At 42.1% G+C, this 21,272-nt stretch overlaps 1 protein-coding gene across 1 annotated transcript in view; it reads left to right on the forward strand.

The window, feature by feature from the left end:
• The window catches only part of GPC5 (glypican 5), a 1,044,547-nt gene that overhangs the window by 676,302 nt on the left and 346,973 nt on the right, over window positions 1-21,272 (forward strand). The window lies entirely within an intron of this gene.

The raw sequence follows: 21,272 nt of genomic DNA on the forward strand, positions 1-21,272 counted from the left end.
GCTTTAAAGAGAAACATACAAAGAGCTAGTGAATTTTCCCATACCTACTTGCTGGCTTTACATGGTGCTGTCACCCAATCAAAGCAAACCTTACAAACAATGAAAAACATCATTTAGTAAGATTCATATTTGAAATTCTGCTTTTCAGATATCCATGTGGATAAGGGAAGCAGCAAGGGAGGGAAAACAGCTTGGAAAAGTAGTCTGAGTACTTGAAATTCCCAGTTATGACAGGAGTCTTGGCAATACATAACTAAGTATGGAAATCAGAACCAATACTGAAATACTCACACAGAGTCTTCCAAATATGGTACCTTTGATTTTGTGTTTTGCCTGTTTCCAGACAGAATAGTTGTATTTATCATGATCTTGCAGTCCTCAGTTTGGAAAACTGATACATCATTCAGGTCTGGGTAGAAACTTTTCTGTGGGATAGGTTAATGTTAACTGTCAACCATGACTGTAAATATGAGGAATTATTACTTATTTTAATTTACTGGTACCTATGCCATCTGTGAGAACTGGATTCCTGCTTAGTCACTAACTGCTTTCCTTACACATGTTTAAAATGGAACACAGTAAAAAAGCCCACCAACATTATTTTTCTTTCTACAATCCCACTAGTATATTTTCCTCTGAGATGAAGTTAAACAAACTGTATCTAAAATATGTTAGCACAGGTTTGTGAACTATAAAACAAGTCCAAAATGATTTTCATGGTATATTGCCATATTTGCATATTCATGAAGTAAACGTAAATGTCCCATATTTGTTAAAAATACTATTAATCTTAATTTTATACATGAAATTAATGATGGTTGGTTGTTAATGCAAATAATTTCTGCTGGGGCCATCCAACAATCCCGTTCTTTTCAGAAGCCTTCTTCCATCAAAAATGGATTAGATTTGAACAACAGAATTTGGCTTTTTTCGAACTTTCTGTGGTCACATTTCAAAACAATCTCTTCAAAATCAGCTGGTCATGTTATTACAATCTGTAGCCACATATATACAGATACCACAAACATTAGTTATTCTCTTGCATGCACATCAGGAATAGAATTAGTTACTATTTGATTCAAACATAAAACCTTATATCTGGTGAATTAAAGCAGCAATGTTCATGTAGTTTAGCAATCAAACAATAGAGGCCTCTGATCACCTACACACAAGTGAGTATGTTGCACTGAGATATTTCCAATGTGGCATGTGTGGATGGGAGGAAGCTGAAAGAAAGATTCATGGTGTAAATTGAATTGAAAGGGAATTAAAAAAAATGGCACAAACAGTAGGAGCTAATAAGCAAATAGAATATAGGAGGTAGGGGAGATATGAAAAAGGGAAATGGGCAAAGAAATAAGTAAAGGAGAAGGGGAATGGGAAAGAGGCAAAGAAGGAATTGAGGAGAAGGAAAAATGAGACCATGAAAAGGAGCACGGTAAAGAGGGTGGAAAAACCTATCAATGAGTCGATGGAGGAAAGGAAGAGGGAACAATTTGACTTTGAAAGAAGGTCAGACTTTCAAAGTGGACACCTAGTTTGTGGGCACTTAGTTTAAAGTTGTGCCTGCATGAGCTATGTGTGCAGAGCCCATGTTTGTCCGTTCAGATCAGGTAATCGCCTGCTCAGGAGGGTATTTATGTGGTACTTACTGACTTCCATGCACAAATGGTGAATTTTTTACACAGCAGGTGCCATGTTCTTTTGGTAATTGGCTATATTTTACTGAAATTATTAGTTTTCTAGTTGCATGATACAGTGACTCTTAGTTTTGTTCTGAATCCTTTCCTATTTTGCTGTTAAGACCTGTGTTGCTCAATAAGGGACAGTGGTCATGCATGTATATAATCCCTTCATGTTTAATTAGAACTATCCCTCCTTCATTCAGACTACAATTATAGCAGTTAATTTTGGAACAAAGACAAACTATAAAAGAGAAAATGAAATGTAAGAAGAAAAACAAACAACTTTTAGATGAGCTCTCCCTTTCTTTGTTAAACAGGCTCCTCTGTTTGCCTTCTCTTCTTCAGGATCCAATGAAGCAGTAGCTCTCACAGAACTGGCAAATCCCATTCGCTCTTCATATGCGCTGATTTCATTTCCTGAGCACCAATGCCAGGTAGTTATTAAAGTTCTTTAGTTTATAGTTTCCAGAAACACTAGTTTAAGTTAGTTTTGCCATTGAAATGATACATTGCCAGTGTAGATACCTAGATAGTCTGTTATAATTAATTTGTTACAATATTACCTAGAGGCCCAATCTGGATTGAGGCTCCATTGTGCTAGGTGACATACAAACATAAAATATATCCCACAAAGTTCTCACAAACTAAGTTAAGGCAAGAGGCAACAGTCGGCATCACCAAAAAAAGGAAAGAATGGGGTAGGGAAGGCAGGGTAAGATAATGGTAGTGCACATAGTTACATGGACTAGCTGTGTGCCCACGTAGGAGATTTCAAATGCATTTTGTTCCATTTATTTTTTTAACCAGAATAAACAAGAAATTAAATCAATAGGCTTTGAATATTTGGGGAAGTAATTATACTTCAAAATGGTCTCTACAATGTAACTTTCCCTTACAATATTTAATTATTCCCCCAATAAGAATACCTTTAAGAATGTTTTAAACAAGTATCTCCTCTAAATATACTACAGTCCAATCTATGACCATTCACTGTGCCAGGCAGGTGATAAAAAGGGAAATTAGAGTTAATGAACACTGAGAATTTTCATAGTGGATGGGCATGAAGTTATTTAACATCAGTATTACTTTACTGGTGATGTACTGGGGAAATTCACTTTGTTCAGTAGCCTCTAAATGTCTTGTTTTCAACCTGTGGTGTGGTAGTATAATTCCTTTTCTCAAAATAAGATGACAACGCTGCTTTTTTTGGAAAACTATTATAAAATGAAATGAAATAACAGACACTTTGACAAAGATGAAATTGAATAAAGATATAAATTAGAGATGGAAAAGACATTTAGTATTGGGTCATCTAGTCTATCCCCTTGCCAATGCATTTGTGTTTCATACAATAATGTGACTTCTATCCTTCTCATCAGAAACCATCTTACAATCAAATTTCATTGTGTACAATTCTGTCACTCTTATTAACACTGAGCAGTACTTTCCCCACAAATAATCCTATGAAACCCAGTGTAAGCATTTGCAGAGTTAGATGCTACTCAATGAGTGAGAGTGGCAAAATCTGTATTTAAGAATTCTTGATGACTGAGAATCTACCATCACTCTTGATAAATTTGTTCCAATGGATAATTACTTAGTTAAAAATTTACATCTTATTTACAGTCAGAATTTGCCTAGCTTAAGCTTCCAAGATTGATACCTTTCTCTGCTAGGCTGAAGAGCTGACTATTAAAGATTTGTTCATCATCATGGGTGATGGGGATCAGAGGCTAGGGAAGGCTGTGCCTCCCCAAACAGCCAGGCGTGGCCCCGCCCATGCCCAGCCCCTGGGTCCCTTCTGCAGCTTCCAGGGCCGTAGCAACAAAGAACATGGCCCCCTCCGAACATATGTCCGAGGCCCCTTACAATGCAAAAACTGGAATGCAGTATTTATTTTATACAATATACAGAGTTCATATTATGTATACATAGGCCTACAGTGTACATGTATTCCATATTTAGGCAAAGCACTTCTTTCGAGCCTTGTTCTCCGCAAATTGGTTAATCAATGCATCATAGTCCAGAGATCTGGCAATCTTGTTTTTGATTGAGATAACTGCAAGCGCAGAAAGCCTGTCATCTGTCATGGTTGTGTGCAGGATATTCTTGATCAGTTTCATTCTGCTGAAGCTCCTTTCAGCACCAGCGATAGTAACTGGTGTGGTCAGAAGAATTCTGATGCAAATGCAAAGATTCGGATATATCTCCTGAAGGCTGGTCTTGTATACGTACGTTAAAAAATTGTTTGCCGTGACAAGTCCTCTCTCTTTCTCGATGACATAAATAAAATGATTCAATTCCATTATGAGTTGGTTGGCATCAATGTCTCCCATTTTTCTTTCAAAATTTTTGCTGTGATTCTCCAGTTCATTTTCTCTGTGACACTGCTTCAGGCTGTTAGCGTTCTACAGAAATCCAAACAACTTATACCACTCCACGAGTTGGTCAAATCGCGATGAAACAGAAGATATGGCCTGATCAGTGAGAACAAGAAAGAACTGCGATTTGAATTTTTCTTCGGCAGAAAGACTACTCGTATCATCAGCACATTTGTAATCAAACATTCTCTTCTTACGTCGCACCCTAGTTTCTGGAAACACCTGCTCAATACCCATGTTCTCTGCTATTTCACATGCATTTGTGACCACAGAGTTATATCCTGTATTTCGATAGCCTTCCAAAAACTTCATTGTAGCACCGACTTCTGCCTGCAGTACGTCAGTTGACACATCTGGTGACTGAATTAATTTGCTGGTTTTATTGACGTGAAATAGTATATCGTACCACGTGTGCACAGTCAGAACAAAAGGCCACGTAGTAACATGGTCTAAAAGCACACCGGCTTCTGTTGCTGTATTGCCATCTTTCTTTTCGAGCACATATTCTCGCAAAGATGACAAAGCATTGCACAATTCTTCAAGGTGATAACGCAATGGCTTCACGGCATCAATTCTCGACTCCCAACGATGAGTGTCCGATAACCCTTTAACAGATATTGGCATATGTTCTTGAAGTATATCCCAACGTGAAGGTGAAGAAGAAAAGATAGCATATATTCTGTTAATCAGACCGAAAAAGTCAACGGCATATTTTGATGACTTTGCCGCGTCTGAGATCACAAGATTCCAAGTGTGAGCTCCGCATGGTACATACAAGGCACAGTCATTTATTTCTAGCATGCGGGCTTGAACTCCTTTATTCTTTCCTCTCATATTTGCGCCGTTATCATAAGCTTGGCCTCTCATGTCAGCAATGTCTATTCCTAAGTTGTTTGCCTTTTCAAGAAACGCTTCCAATAAGCCCTCACCAGTTGTATCATGAACATTAAGAAAACCAACAAACGCTTCACGAATATTGACATCATCTTCACCATTGCATTCAACAAAGCCTAACACCACAGACATCTGTTCTTCATGTGACACGTCGGGAGTCCAGTCCAAAATAACTGAATAATAATTAGCTTTTTTAAGCTGCGCTGTGTTGGCCTCTTGAATGTTACTGGCAACAAGTTGAATCAGCTCGTTTTGGATCTGTGGACTGAGGTACTGAACATGTGTCTCTGCCTTCTTAATCCTCTGTAAAAGTTCACTGAGGACAGTATCATACTTTGCAAGCAATTCAAACAGTCCCAAAAAGTTGCCATTTGAAGGATTGCCAAGCTTTTCATTACTTCCTCGAAAGCCAAGTTTCTTTCGGACAAGAAAATAATGACATCAACCATGCGTTTGGCAACATTTCTCCAGAAATCTCTTTCAGAAAAGCCTGCAATTCGAGTTGGTCAATAGATGTACGGTTTACTATGCCTGACCGAAGGTCAAACCATTTCACCATACAGTCTTGATGACCTTTGCCTGTTTCATGCTGCTGAAGTCTTTTTGACAGTGCTTTCCAAGCAGATGTTCCACGACGTAGCGGTATGTCGCCAGTGCTAAATAATTTACAACAAAAACAAAAAATGGCATCTTTCTGAATTGAGTACATTAACCATGAACATCTTATTTTCTCGCCATTTGCCATGGATCGATAGAAATGAGTACTTGTGAACCTCCGTCTTTCCTCGTTAAATGGAAATTCGTAACTTTCATTCTGCTGCGGTGGGCCACGTGCAACAATGTCACATACTTGCCTGTCCGATATTATAGACGGCCAATCTCCTGGATCATCAGTCAGTGGTTCAGATTCAGATACTTCTTTCCCGGCAGCAGCTGGAATATCTGTCACAGTTTGTTTGGTAGAACAACTGGCTTCACCTTCGACCTCACTTGAAGCACTTCTGGATACTTCTGGATATGATTCGTCGCTGCTAGCGCTGTCCGTTTCATGTGCCTGTACCTGTATGTTGGATTGCAGCGCAAAATATGTTGACAACTTTGGAATTTTCTCAAGTTCCTTCTCGGCATCTTTTGCTGCCTTTCATTTACTAGCTCCGCTCTTATACATTCTCTTAGACATCACAAAGCATGCTTCTGCATTGGAAACGATAAAAAATTAAACAACTAAATTAATAACATTTATCCGCCAACTGCCATTATGAACGCAAATACACATTCTTTGAATGGGTCCAACTAAAATTCGAAACTGACCGACAGACAACTGATGTAGCCAATAGCATTATGATGTATCATAATGACTTCACGGTTTTGTCAGTAAAACCGACATGGATTGTGCAATAGCGTCAATAAATGTCACTTACCTAGTTATACCTTACATTTTTTTTGCCACTTTTAGGGGCCCCCTTCCTTGCAGGGCCCCCTCCGGTCGGAGGGTATGGAGGGCACTCGCTACGCCTCTGGCAGCTTCCCCTGTGCAGTGGCCCTGTCTGGGGCTGTACAGCCCACCCTCCTGGAGCCCCAGGGCTGGGGGAGCTGGGGTCCCATAGCCTTCTTTCCCGGCACTCTGGGGCTGGGGGGCGCTAGCCTGGGGCAGGGGCTGGCAGCTCGGGGGGGGCTCTGTGGTCCGGCGGAGAGGACACAGAATGGGTGGGGCATTGGGTGGAAGGGGTGGGGCTGAGTACTAGCCTTCTCCGGCCAGCGTTTCACATGCTGTCCATGTTCCCATGTAGTTACTTAGAGTGTAGTAAAGTTATCTCTTCTCTTTCTTAAACTAAATAGAGTAGACCCAGAGTTCAATCATTATAAGGCATGTTTTCTAATCCTTTAATCATGTTTGTGGTTCTTCTCTGGACCCTCTCCAATTTATCAACATCCTTCTGGAATTGTGGGCACCAGCAAAAATCATACCAGTACCAAATCCAGAGAAAGAATAACCTCTCTACTGCTACTCAAGAATTGCCTGTGTATGCATCCCAAGATTGCAGTAGCTGTTTTTGCCACAGTCTTACAGTGAGAGCTCATGTTCAGCTGATTATCCACCACAATCTTTTTTAGAGTTAGTGCTTCCCAGATAGAGTCCCTTATTCTGTAAATATGGCCCATAATCTATTCCTAGATGTATACATTTACACTTAGCCATATTAAAACACACATTATTTGTTTGCTTGCACCCAGTTTACCAAGTGATCCAGACTTTTCAGAATCAGTGACTTATCTTCATTATTTACCACTCTCCAATTTTTCTGTTATCTGCAAATCTTATCAGTGAAGGGGCAGGCCAGCATCATTCTCCCACTTTGCTCCTTTACCCGAATTAGTGGATGTCAGTGCTGTGTTTCTAAAGGTCTTATGTTCACAATCTGTGAATGACCCATTGTTGGGGGCAAAGTCCAATATAGTTATACACAGGGGTGAAAGTAGCTGAAAGGACTTACCGGTATGCCGGAGTCCTGAGTGGGGCATGACCTCAGCTGGAAGAGGCATTTAAAGGCTCTGGGGCTCTGGCTGTGGCTGAGATCCCCAGGGCCTTTAAATCACCCCAGAGCTTCCAGCTCCTGCAGAGGCAGCTGGGAGCTCAGGGGCAAAATAAAGGGCCCAGGTTTCCGGCCGCCGCAGAGCTCTGGGCCCTTTAAACACCACTCAGGACCCACTGCTGGAGCTGGCAGTGATTTGAAGGGCCTGGGGCTCCCCGCAGTGGCAGGAGCCCTGGGCCCTTTACATTCCTGCCCAAGCCTGGCAGCAGGGCTCAGGTGGTGCTTTAAAGGGCCAGAGGCTCCAGCCTCTGTGGAGAGTCCCAGGCCCTTTAAAGCACCGCCCAAGCCCTGCTGTTGGAGTTGCAGCAGCAGCACTTTAAAGGGCCCGGGACTTCCCACTGCGGCTGGAGCTCTGGGCCCTTTAAATGACCCCCCGGGAAGCTGGTCCAGTCTGGCACGGCATACCAGCTCTTGCCGGTACGCCGTACCGGACCAGCTTACTTTCACCTCTAGTTATACATGATGAAATATGTATTTTACATTGAAATACATTAAAATAAAGTTGCGTTTGCAAAGTAATGTCATAAGATTGCCAATGATATGCAAATCAAATAAAGATCTGATTCTCATACCCTTAGTTATGTTGAATTGTAACCTATAACACACACATACATACAGTCTCACTGAAATCAATGAGATTTTTCCATGGTGTAAATTGTGATATCATTATTCACGTTGAATAGCACCTCACTCCTCAAGTAATTCCACTAATTTCAAAAAGACTTCTCGTGGTGTAAAGTAGTAGTCAGCAACCTGACACAAGTAAGGGAATTAGAATTCAATTGAGGTTTCCAGATATCTGCTTCTGGAAGAAGTGAGATGCTAAGGAAATTTCTTGGGTGTTTTATCTTCTCTTGTTTTCATTCAGTAAATTAAATTTCTTGAAGTGTTTCATAAGGCTAAGATGGAAAGTCACTGGCTCTTTTTGAGCTAACGGCTTATGTATTTAGTGTATAAATACAGTGCAATCATTGCTGAATTCAGAGGTCAATGTTAACATTTTATTTCAGACTTCATAATATGTGGCTACTTGGTCCAGCTTCATCTACAAGAAATGCTTATGAATTTTAACAACTTATTGACATTCTGCGTGAAAATGATTTGAACTTTTTCACTCTTCAGAATATTGAAAGGCTCTGGACCGCTTTAGGAGTTCTTTCAAACAGTGTAGATTTGTGGTGCAACAAAGCACCTCAAACCATGACCTTGTATTTCTCTCATTTTTCATTTTTTTCTACTCTTCCATAAAAATATTTTTTAAAAAATGAAATAGGTATTAGTACAAATTGCGTGGGAGGGGAGAGAGAGTGTTCTCTGGGAAAGACCCTGTTTGCAGCAGAGAATGAATTTTTGCTGCCAGTTTATAAACTCCTGAAAATAGGAGTTTATTATGGAAACACTGATACAGTAACTATAGTGAACAGAGCAGATATAATTATAAAGGAAACAGAGGAAAAGTCGTAAGTCCATTCAGTCCATCAAAGACTTTTCTCTTCTAGGGTCTGACCCTTTGAAGTGCTGACTGTTTTAAACTCTCTTTTAATTGAAATGATTTTAATGCCATAGGAAGTTATTGGAACCTTGCAGGATTGGGTCCTTAATGCCAGTTTTCCCTAAGGACAGCATCTAATTGCTTTTAAAGGACCACACTGTCTGCCTCAGCAACTTTACACAGTGGACCATTTATAATATTATCAAACTGAGTGAATGTATTAAGTATTTGATTTTCCCCATTAATGGACTAAAGCAGGCCAGACATACAGTAAAGACAGCCCTGAGAATGTTTCCCCTTCTGAACTGCTTGATGGCTGGCATCACCTCTTAGCTAGTTCAGATCAAGGAGGGGGAAATCTGGCAGCACTGTGATCTGTCACCAGAAGGGAGTGAAAATATTGGTCTTATGTGGGTTTTTTCCCCATCCCCCTTTCTCTTGCTCTGTATGAGTAAACTGTGAAGGGGAATCCCTTGCTGTGAAAACAGGCCTGGAGGGAGAGGAGAGCGAGAGAGAGAGACAGAGCTTGCTTCTGTCCTCTCACTGCTTGAGACAAGAGGGAGTCAAAAGACTGGCTGTCATCCTGTGAGCCCTAGCCAATGTCTGCACTGCATCTGGAAGTAAGACAGAGACGTGCTAATGGGACTCAAGCTAGCACACTAAAAATAGCAGTGTGGATGTTGTGGCTTGGGTTTTCAAACCTAGAGGCCTGGCTGGGCTCAAGATCTTGAGCTCCAGCATGAGCCGAAATGTGCACACTATTGTTTTCAGTGCATTAGTTTGAGCTCCTCTAGTGTGAATCTGTCTTCATGGGCTGGGAATCTCACTGCCAGCTGCGGTGTAGATGAATCACACATCTTGGTCAGTAGGGATAGCTCAGTGCTTTGGAATATCTTTTATTGCACATCTGTGGGCTCTGAGATCAGCAAGAGAGCTTGCACAGCTGACTACCACTTAGGAAAGGGTGATGTCTTTTCTCCAGACCTGGCAGAATAGTGTGTGTAGGGAAAAAGGTTATCCTCCTATCTCATTTTCTTTCCCTGCATTTGACTGGTTAGCTCTTTGGGGGCAGGATGTGGTGGGGAAATTGAGCCTTTTGGGCTTCAAGTCAAACACTTGATTCTAATGCAACTTTTGGTGATGTTTTCTGAAATTGCTGGAGGCTCCCATTGAGAGAAAACATATACATAGCAGAGAATGCTAAACTTTAGATCAGTGGTTCTCAACCTATTTACTACTAAGTGAGTCATGATCCTGTTTTAATGGGGTCACCTAGGCCTATATTAGACTTGGTGGGGCCTGGGGCTGAAGCCAAAGTCAGAGCTCCACTGCCCAGGGCTGAAGCTGAAATCTGAAGGCTTCAGCCCTGGGCACCAGGACTCAGGTTACAGTCCACCTGCCCAAGGCTGAATCCCTCAAGCTTTGGCTTCACCCGCCACCCTCCCCACCCCCTGGGTGTCAGGTCTCAGACTTTGTTTGGCCCCCTTGCCCACGGCAGTGAGGGTTAGGCATCAGTCCCCCTGCCTGGGGCTGTGTAGTAATTTTTGTTGTCAGAAGGGGGATCACGATGCAATGAAGTCTGAGAAACCCTGCTCTAGTGAACTATTGACAATTACCTAGCAGGTGATTACCAAAGCCATGTGAATGCTGCATTTCTGATTTGCAGGGTTCATGGGTCGATTCTTATGAATTTGAACTCTGAGTTTCACTTCAAGTTCTGAGTGTAAATGGATCCCAAACTTGGCCAAACCTTCTAGATATTGTCTGGATTTTTTCAAAACTATGGTATCACTACCATTTCTTCTGTAAACTCTGGCCCTAGGTCCCTGAAAACTAATATCGTGTTCAGCAAAACCTAGTATATAAATCTGGCCCAAGTTTCTGGTTTGCAATGAAAATGGAAACCAGGCATTCTTTATTTTGCTATGAAAGTTTCAAGCAGTTCTGCTTCGGACCACATGCTAGAATTCTTCTGGGATCAAACAGATGACATCTGTGTCTATTTTCCCTCAAAGAAACTGCGTCCATATTTTCTTGTCACTTGTGTCAATTAACAACATAAAAACATGTTCATCATACCAAACAACTCTCTTGAAACTGTGTATTTTAGCACTTAGAACAGTAAGAAGTAAAAGTATACATACATGCCACAGCAATAAAACTTCAAACATCTTTAAACATACCAATTCAGATCTGTTATTTCTAATTCCTTAGTGACAGACTTAGCTAAAGGAGTGTCATACTGTGGGACTTCTATTCATTTCTCAGACTTTTCCATTTCTCTTACTTAGTTAATTTATTGCTAGTAAATGGTACCACTCTGAAAGCCTGAAAACCAATCACAAGCTCCATGCACTCTAAGTAGTGCAAGCTTCACCCCTCCCATTACTTCATCAGTTTGTCCATACCTTGAACTAGAAAAGAACCATTTAAAAGGGTCTAAGAAAATTGTCTCCCCCTGCCCTTGCAGTCCTTGGCATCTCGACTGAGGCTCTGACACATACCAGGATACAATCCAGGTTAATGGGTAGGTGTGTCACCTTTGCCCTCTACCTGGGGTGCCCTTTACAATGCCTTGCTGCCATAGCCTGCAGTTGGATGCTCACAAACAGCCTCCAGCATTCAAGTCACTCCAAGCAATGTTTGTGTGTCCTTCAGCCATTCAGCTACACCTTAGCTCGTATCAGCCTTTGTTATACTGGAGGGTGACCCTAACACACCCCCAGTCTTACATTTCCCCCCAGAAATGTATGTCCTGTACTGCCCAGTCCTGTCCTGGACAACGTAAGTTTGTATAAAGTCTATTATTCCTTTAATAGAAATAACATGCATATAACTTGCCACCCAAATGGAGTTTCCCAGACACTTTAACACATTAAATTAAACAAGTGTATTAACTATAAAGATAGAGATTTTAAGTGAATACAATTAATGAGGCATAAAAGTCAGAAATAGTTAGAAGAAAATAAAGTTAAAATGTGACTGCTACGTACCTAACTACAAAGTATATCTGATTCCAGCAAAGTTTCTCATCATATACTTTCAGCAGTCTTACCGACCAAATGTCTTAGGTCAGGAACCCTTTGCCCCAGAATCCAATAAAGTCTTGTCACTTCAGGTGCTGTCAGTGTAACGAGCATGAAGGAGGATAGGAGATGTATTGGGGTGTTTGTCCCCCCCCTTTTTTTTAGAATGTCAGTCACCTTCTTGAAACACATTTCAAACTGACATTCAGGAAACAGGGTCTATGGGGAAAGATGTTCCTTGCTGCTTTTTTCATCACCTGTTTGAGTGCTCTTTGTTTCCCTTCCTGCTTGATGACTCTGTTTGCTACATAAATGCAAATAAAACAGAGCCCATCTTCCTTTGTTTGAGACAGCTGTTTGCCAACATCAGTTTGGAACATGTGTTAAGAACACCATACAGAGGAATCTTATCACTTCACATACAATGTTGCCACACAGATTTTATCAGGACAATAATGACCAACAAATTATGAGTTTTTAAATGATACCTCACAAGACATTCTTTGTACTATGATTATTATAGTGTGTAGGGTGTGGACTCAGGAGTACATTCTGTCAAAGGCTGTCAATAAGGATGGCTCTTTTTATAATAGGAGCTTCTGCAGACTAGGGCCTAGATCAGTGATTCTCAAAGTCCACCGCTTGTTCAGGGAAAGCCCCTGGTGGGCCCGGCTGGGACGGTTTGTTTACTTGCTGCATCCACAGGTTCGGCGATCATGGCTCCCACTGGCCGTGGTTTGCTGCCCAGGCCAATGGGGGCTGCGGGAAATGGCACGGGCCGAGAGATGTGCTGGCCGCCCTTCCCACAGCCCTCATTGACCTGAACCGGCGAACCGCGGCCAGTGGGAGCTGCAATCGGCCGAACCTGCAGACGCAGCAGGTGAACAAACCAGCCTGGTCCTCCAGGGGCTTTCCCTGAACAAGCGGTGGACCGGCTTTAAGAAACACTGGCCTAGATTACCTGGCTTTCCTCTCTTCTCTTCACTTCCCACTACCCCTGCAACTTCCAGTACAGTGAGTCTTGAGCAATGATGACACCATTAGCCCAGCACAAATGCCAGCAAAGGGAAATGGTGATTTGTAACAGTTTATCCGATCAGAAGCTGAACATAATTTGATGGGACAAAAATGGGACTTCTATAGCCTGCGTATGTTGCCCCTGCTGAATATCAGTGAAATTACATATAAGTGTTTATCCTTTAGAGACTTAAGCAAAGCTTCACTTTCAGTTAAGGGCTGCACACTCTATATATAAATTTTAAAGATAGGAATTATGTAAGGAGATATAGGATTATGTTGTGAGCCTAACTTGAATAAGAGTCTACATCCCACAACATATCGTCATCAAAAAGCAAGTAAAGAAACAATAAATATAGAGTTTGCAGCCAATACATAGCATTACATTGGCTTTAATTGGCGTTATTTGGGCAAGTTGTTCAATTGTTATGTTTCCTTTTGGTTAAATATCTAGAAGTTGCAAATATATGGGCATAAACGTTCAGAAATGTTAATGTTATTAGGATTGACTTGCTATCAAACATTGGCTCATTCAACATCTTTGGTGAATTAGGAATGATGGAGAAATGTTTGGTTAGTGAATAACTTTGGGTTCAGATGCTTTTCCAATCTTGTATAATAATTCTATCTATGAAGTAATTCAGATATTTGTTCTCCTTATGGGTAGGTAATATTTTATGAGCATTTTCTTTAAGCTTTTTTTTTCCATTTTGTAACTGAATCTGCTTTAATAAATTTTGGCTGGAAATCTTTTGAGAACAGGCCTGTTTTTGAGTTATACAGGACTTTGTTTTTTTTCAGGTATGAAGTACAAGAACAGTCTTTCTCATGGGAGTCTGTTGCTTCAGTTGATTTTGGGCCTGGTTGACACTCAGAAATGTGAAGCTGTTGTGCATTAAGCATTGATCTTGATACTGACGTGGATTCATACCCTGTAATCTGAGAGGATAGAAAAAGTAATAGGATAAGAAGGTGGAGAGAGGCAAACTCAGAAAAAAAATGTTTTGGAGGTCAGAGGGATGAAAGAGGATTTGGGTTTTTTTGTTTGTTTGTTTGTGTTTTTGGGGAGGGATACTGAACAATTTCAAAAACATATTTAACATTGCAAAAAAAATGACAGAAAACATTGAAAAAGAGGAAGAAAAACAATACTGCAATCTGTACACCGTAATGGAAGAAAGTTAGTGAAGGAAAAGAGAAACAAGTTGCAAAACATCCTAACACACACACCCAATTCTGCTGTACAGTCTTGTAATGGTCATTTCAAGCTTCTGTGTGCATCTACTGGGAAATACATGACTGCATGATGGAGCACCGGGTTTGTGGTGTTCTTGAGCCTCATTGATTCTTAATCAACACTTTATTTATAGGTGTGCAAAAATGGGGATAAAGGGAAAATCTAATTTACTTTATACAGAGAATCATGTTGGTTTGTATTTTATCTGCACCAATGTGCCCATCACTGCATAGTATGGTAAGTAAGAATAATAACAGTTTTTATAACTGCTTCTGTCTAATATCTTGAACAATTATCTCATGTAATGGGAACATTTCTTTTGAAGAAGCAAATGACAAACATGTACAGTGCAGGTACAATGTATGGGCCACAATGAACTAAAAGGAGATTTCTACTCCATTCTGCAGCAGAATTAATTCACCTTACAGTGAAAGGAGTAGTGGTGGTTCTTGTTCTTTGTGATGGAAACTTTATCATTAAAGTGCAGAAAGTACCAAAAAATTGTGTTGCTTAAATAAGGTTTGATATAAAATATAGTGTCACCTTCAAAGCTACATAAATTCTAAATACCAGGGGCCAAATTAGAACAGGTAGGGGCAAAAGGTGAAAGCTCCATATATCTTCTCTTGCAGATTGGTCAGGTTTTTTTTGTTTTGTTTTGTTTTTTGTGGGGTGAGGAGGAGTTGTTGTGGGCCATCTGCATGGAGGACTGGCCCCTTGATAGTACCATCAATCTTCCCTACACATGTAATTAGGATTCCCACAGGAACTGCCATTCCATTGACCCACCCAACCACCCCAGAACCATACCCATGTTTCTTTGTTGCATACAACGGTGATCCCCTGGTTTTGCCCAACACTCTGCCCATAGAACAAGGCAGTCCTGTTTTTGCAAGGTTTGTCCTGGTCCAGTACCAATATAAAACCAGATGTAGTTTTATCCACTATTGTAATGGATACACAAAGTCATGGGAGGCAAGTTTGTAGAAATGTTGGTGGTGCCGAGAACCCACCCCCCAACTCCGCCCCCTCAAACTCCGCCTCCACCTGCCTAAGGCTCTGGGCAGGGTTTCAGGGGGCAGGTCTGGGGTGCAGGAGGGGTGCAGGCTTTGGGAAGGAGTTTGGGTGCTGGATCGGGGCTGGGGCAGGGGGTGGGTGTGCAGGAGGGGGTGAGGGCTGCAGGCTTTGGGACAGAATTTGGGTGCAGGCTCTGGGCTGGTGGTGGGGGTGTAGGAAGGGGTGAGCGGTGCAGGCTGTGGGCTGGTGGTGGAGGTGTAGGAAGGGGTGAGGGGTGCAGGCTCTGGGATGGAGTTTGGGTGCTGGGTGCAGGCTCTGGGCTGGGGCAGGGGGTGGGGGTGCAGGCTTTGGGACGGAGTTTGGGTGCAGGCTCGGCTGGGGGTAGGGGTGTAGGAAGGGGGAGGTGGTGCACGCTGGGGCAGAGGCTCAAGGTGCAGGGGAATGAGGGCTGGGGCTGAGGATGAGGGGTCCATGCTGCGGGGGGGGGCTCAGGGCTGGGGCAGAGGATTAGGTTGCAGGGGGATGAGGGTTGGGGCTGGGGATGAGGGGTTCGTGCTGCGGGGGGGCTCAGGGCTGGGGCAGAGGATTAGGGTGCAGGGGGATGAGGGCTCTGGCTGGGGCAGAGGATTAGGGTGCGGGGGATGAGGGCTCTGGCTGGGGCTGAGAATTCGGGTGCAGGGGGATGAGGGGTTCATGATGCGGAGGGATGAGGGCTCTGGCTGGGGATGAGGATCAGGGTGCAGAGGGATGAGGGCTCTGGCTGGGAATGAGGGGTTTGGGGCGTTGGAGAGGCTCAGGGCTGGGGCAGAAGAGCAGGGTAAGCCTGCCTTGCCATTAGCAGATGGCAGGTGCTAGGACCCTGGGGCAGCAGACAGCAGTTCTGCTGGGAACGGCTCTACTCGGGCAGCAGGAGCAGGCAGGGACGCGGCAGAGGGGGAACGTAGAGGGAGGAGTGGAAGGCGGAGGCCGGGACCCGCTCCAGGCAGGGACGCGGAGGGGCAAGGCGGTGGGGGGAGACCCACGGGGGCCGGGACCGGGACTGGAACCCGAACCAAGCAGGGACGTGGTGGGGGGAGACCCGTAGGGGCCGGGGCTGGGACCCGATCCAGGCAGAGCCGGGGGAGAGACCCAGCTCCAAATATTGCTGGAGCAGGGCCCCCAGCCCTGAATATTCCTGGAGCCCGGGCACCTCGAGCCCATATAACCCACTGCCTATGCACAAAGTAAGCCATTTTGCAGCATGCACTGCTCTGTCCTCACTGGCACTGTGTGTGCAAGGTCACAATGAGGTGGTGCATGCTGCAAAATGGCATCCTCGATGCGGCATAACCTGACACACACTTTGCAAGCAAGGTCACGGTGGCAGAGTTGGGATCATATAAGTAGGTGTGGGCCCATGCCATTCTAGAAGTCCTGTGTTCTGGGGCTGTGTTCACTGGCCACCCTAGGCAGAGCCCCAAACTCTATTGGTCTAAGGGAGGGACTGCTGAACTTTATTGTTGGGAAGGCAGAGTGATGTTGCAGTTTTGCCCAATATTTGTATATGATTCATGCTACAAATTGAGAGACCCCAACTTATTAAGATTTTTGGTGATATATTCAGCTAATATGACAAAAGAGCTAGTGAATAAGCATGTTGTGGTGATCTGTTGTGTTAATTTCCACTAGAATTTACTTAACATAATGTGTTTTTTTGTGTTGTGTTGACAGCATGTTCTGTTCCCTGTGCTGTATCCCATTAAGTGGTGCTCAGAATCCCTCCCCTTCACTAATACACATTTGCTGAGATCTGGACAATTATCCTCAAATAACATAAGCAGCAAATACAGTATATGGGATAAGAAGTGTTTGGCAGAGAATCCAGGAGTGCTCTCATTTTTGACTACTCAGGTAATGCATTGTAAAGAGCTAAGAACTCATCACTTTAGGTCACAAAGAAACTTCAGCGGTTCATAAATGGTATGTCATCAGGAAAAACCTGCTTATAAAGGCCTTAGTGAAAATGTAAAATGAGTTTGAGGAGACCATTCCTTCACTCTGCCTGAAGGGAAAACTGGAAAGAGAGAACAATAAGCAACAAATAAAGCAAAGGTCTTTGAAGCAGTAACAGTAGTGTGTGGTGGGGAAAAAATAGCTAGTTCCCTCTGGGAAGCATAAGGAGTGTTATCCTAGGGCCTGTAAAGTCAATGGCAAGATTCCTATTGACTTCCCTGCAGCCAGGATTTCACGGAGCAGCATGAGCAGCATACAAATAAAAAAAAAGTTTTAATATTAAAAATTACCTTACGTATATATAGAACTTGTTTTTGATAAGTAAGGCTTCCAAAACTTCAAACAGCATATAGAAAACAGTTCACTTGTGCTTGAAATGAAGGCACAGAGAGAAAGGTGGCAACTGTTTAGCAGTGTGCAACAGCAGCTTTAGTCAGAAAGTGTCGGGGGTATTTCAATAAGCAGACTGTAACTACCAAAACTGTAATGTGGTTGGGATACCTGTATATATGCAAATAGGGCCTTAACGTCCTTAATAACCATAACCGATTGGAAGGACATTACATCGTATCTGAAAGATGTATCTTGTAATGGCACAATGTCTCCTAATACCATAAGGTACACTGGTCTCCATTATTGATTTCAGCAGGAAAAGTGTGATCTACTAAAACAACAACATCTCTTCCTCTATCATCATGTATTTAATGTAGAAAAACTGTGATATGTTTTGTTTTTTGTATTTTTTACAATTATTTTTCTAAAATTCTGTCTTGTGCAAAGATCATAGCTATGTTGTCCTGAGAGATACTACCGCCAATAAAGGATCCTTTAATGTGCTCTTTTGTGGAATGTTTACATGTTTTCTTGTTGCTGTTTGCCTTAATCAAAAACCAAAAATCGTTCATAATATGTGTGTGTGTGTTTTCTTTGCATAAGGAAAAAATGCAATCCTGAGGTTTTCTTGGACATTTCCCTATCAAGAGGCCAGTTAAAAAATAAGTAAGAGTGTAAGGAAGAGTACAAATGAATACTAGGAAGCTTTTTTCCCCCAGAAAAAGATTATTACAAATGCATTGTTGAAACAATATGAAGGTTGTACTAACAAATTATATGTAGGCATGGTTAATTGGAAAAGTAGCCCTTGAGTTATGAAGGATGATAATGATTAAATTTGTCAGACAAATATTTAAACAATCTTTTACTGAACCCTAAATAATGTGTTGGATAGCAACAGAGTATTAATGAAAGATTTATAGTAAAGTTAAAGCTGTTAATGAATGGTAAATGCATGTATAATAAAATACATTCCTGAGGATCAGCAGTGCCAGGATTCTAGCTGAATTAAAATAAATTCAGTGCTCCATGCAATATGTTATTCTTTCATTAAAGAAGGAAGTCACCAGAAATTACAAAAATAAATAAATAAAAACACTGCTCATTGAGATTGCTGCTGTGACATTTTTAAGGCTAAGTTTTCAATACATTTGAAGAACTATCGTCCAGATGCTTAACTTCAAGCTAGAAAAAAACTGAAATTATGCCAAGAAGATACATGTGTGATTTCACAAGCTACAAAATGGACAGTAGGGTTAACTTTGAGCAAAACAAAATTAGAAAGTTTGACTAAGAATAGTATACATAGAAGGAAATACTGCATAAATTAAAGTATAACCATACTCAGACCTTTGAAACTAATTAGAGAAAGGGTCAGTGAGAGGAAGAAGGGGGTCCATTGGTTAGGGTCACAACTTCTGTTGTGGTATTGAACAAGTCACTTAGGTGTCTAGCTCTCCATTTAGGTACCTAAATCCCTTTAAAATTCTGGGCCTAATTTCGCCATGTAGATGCACAGACATTTTCTCTCTCTAAGCCCTGCTCCTCTCTTTACCACTTCATTCCTGGTAGCTAAGGCAGCCTCCTGCTCAGCTGGCCAGCTTCTGAAAATCTTTTCCTTGAGTGCTTAACTCAGGGCCACCTAGAGGATTCAGGAGGCCTGGGGCAAAGCAATTTTGGGGTCCCCTTCCATAAAAAAAAGTTGCAAAACTATAGAATATTATATTCTCATGGGGGCCCCTGTGGGGCCCAGGGCCTGGGGTAAATTGCCCCATTTGCCCCCTCTCCCTCCAGCAGCCCTGGCTTAACTAGGTCCATATACTCCATAGGGAGTGTAGGTACCATAGAACTGCCTAACTCCTTCAAGAGTGAAAATTTCACTAGGTGGCTGGTTGCCTAGGGGTTAGGCATTGCTCTAATTAGCTAAGCGATGCCTAGATCCCTTTAGAAATCTGGACCTTAGCGTCTCTGCCTCCATTTCCCATATGTGAAAGGAGGATAGTGTTTCCCAGTTTCTCAAGGGGTTCTGAGAGGAAGTACATTATAGATGGGGTGGCATTCAGATACTACAATCATGGGGATTAAATAAGTACCTAAAATAAATAGATGGATGTGCTCTTGCTTTGCTTTATATTGTTATATTCCAGTATCTGGTTTTATATTGTGTTGATTGCCAGGGTATACAGCAGAGCTCAGCAACCTCTGGCAAGCAGCTTGCCAGGGTAAGCACCCTGGCTGGCCGGGCCACTTTGTTTACCTGCCACATCTGCAGGTTCAGCCGATCGCAGCTCCCACTGGCCGCAGTTTGACACTCCAGGCCAATGACAGCTGTGGGAAGCGATGGCCAACACATCCCTTGGCCCGCACCGCTTCCCACAGCCCCCATTGGCCTGAAGCGGTTAACCACGGCCAATGGGAGCTGCGATTGGACGAACCTGCGGATGCGGCAGGTAAACAAGCCAGCCCGGCCTGCCAGGATGCTTACCCTGGCAAGCCGTGTGCCAAAAGTTGCTGATCCCTGGTATACAGCATCTACAATGCCAAAGAAGGCAAGGTGCTTTTCTCTCTCTCTCTCTCTGTGTAGAATATATATAACACTGCATGACTGGTGGCAGCACCCAACCTGTACTGAGCTCAGTGTTCAACAGTCTAGGCAGGAGAAACTTTGATACTCAGTTCCTCTTACATTGTGAGCTCTATGAAACAAGAGTTTCTGGCTGTTTGAAGGGTACAGAAGGAAGTATTTTCTACTTTTGGAAATGTCTTGCTAGAATTCGAGCATTAATGTATTACTACTCCCCATTTAAATTTTTGCCCAGTTTTTGATGCTTACTATGGTGTCAGTATAAACTCTTGAAATACTGGCCCTAAATTAATGGCTATACTGAACTTGATATTACAATAAGCAATTGTTTTCTATGTGATCAACCCTATGTGCATATCTGTAGGCCTTTATGATACCCAGTTGGCTTTCTGACAGTCTTATCTTCATGGCCATGCCTGTGGGCCTATACAGCACACAATGGTTTATCATTACAGGTGACAGTCAAACCTCCACAAACCTCTGTAAGACCTTTATCATACAAAGCAGATATTTATGGTATATATACCTTTCAGATATACAACTCCACGAACCCACCTTGTGGGTTATATTGTATATAATACTAGATACTCTATATTTGAGAAGTTATAATTTACTGCTGCGGTTATTTGGCAGCTATGAAATTGAAATGTAATTATTTTTTAAATTTGAAGAACAATCCACTTAGCAGTTTTCCCCTCGACTATTTTATTAATGGTTGTTCTTATGGATATAGTAGTGTAAATGTTAATTAAATATTATATTCTGGAAATTTATATGAAGGTTCTCTAAGAAAGGAGAAAATCACAAAAGAAGAAGTTGCCCCTAATATATAACATCAGCCAACTCCTTAAGGAAGGAGTTGTACAGCTAATACTTCCTCAATTGTTGATATTACATCTAGTGTCTCAAAAAAACCTCTTGAAGATGTCAGTTATAAAGGCTAACTTGAGAAAATCAGATGTATTACTGAATATCTGCTTTTCTTTACTTAATGAACGGTTAAACACTAAGAGCAGCTAT

This window comes from Gopherus evgoodei, chromosome 1, assembly GCF_007399415.2.
Source record: "Gopherus evgoodei ecotype Sinaloan lineage chromosome 1, rGopEvg1_v1.p, whole genome shotgun sequence".
Lineage (NCBI taxonomy): Eukaryota > Metazoa > Chordata > Testudines > Testudinidae > Gopherus > Gopherus evgoodei.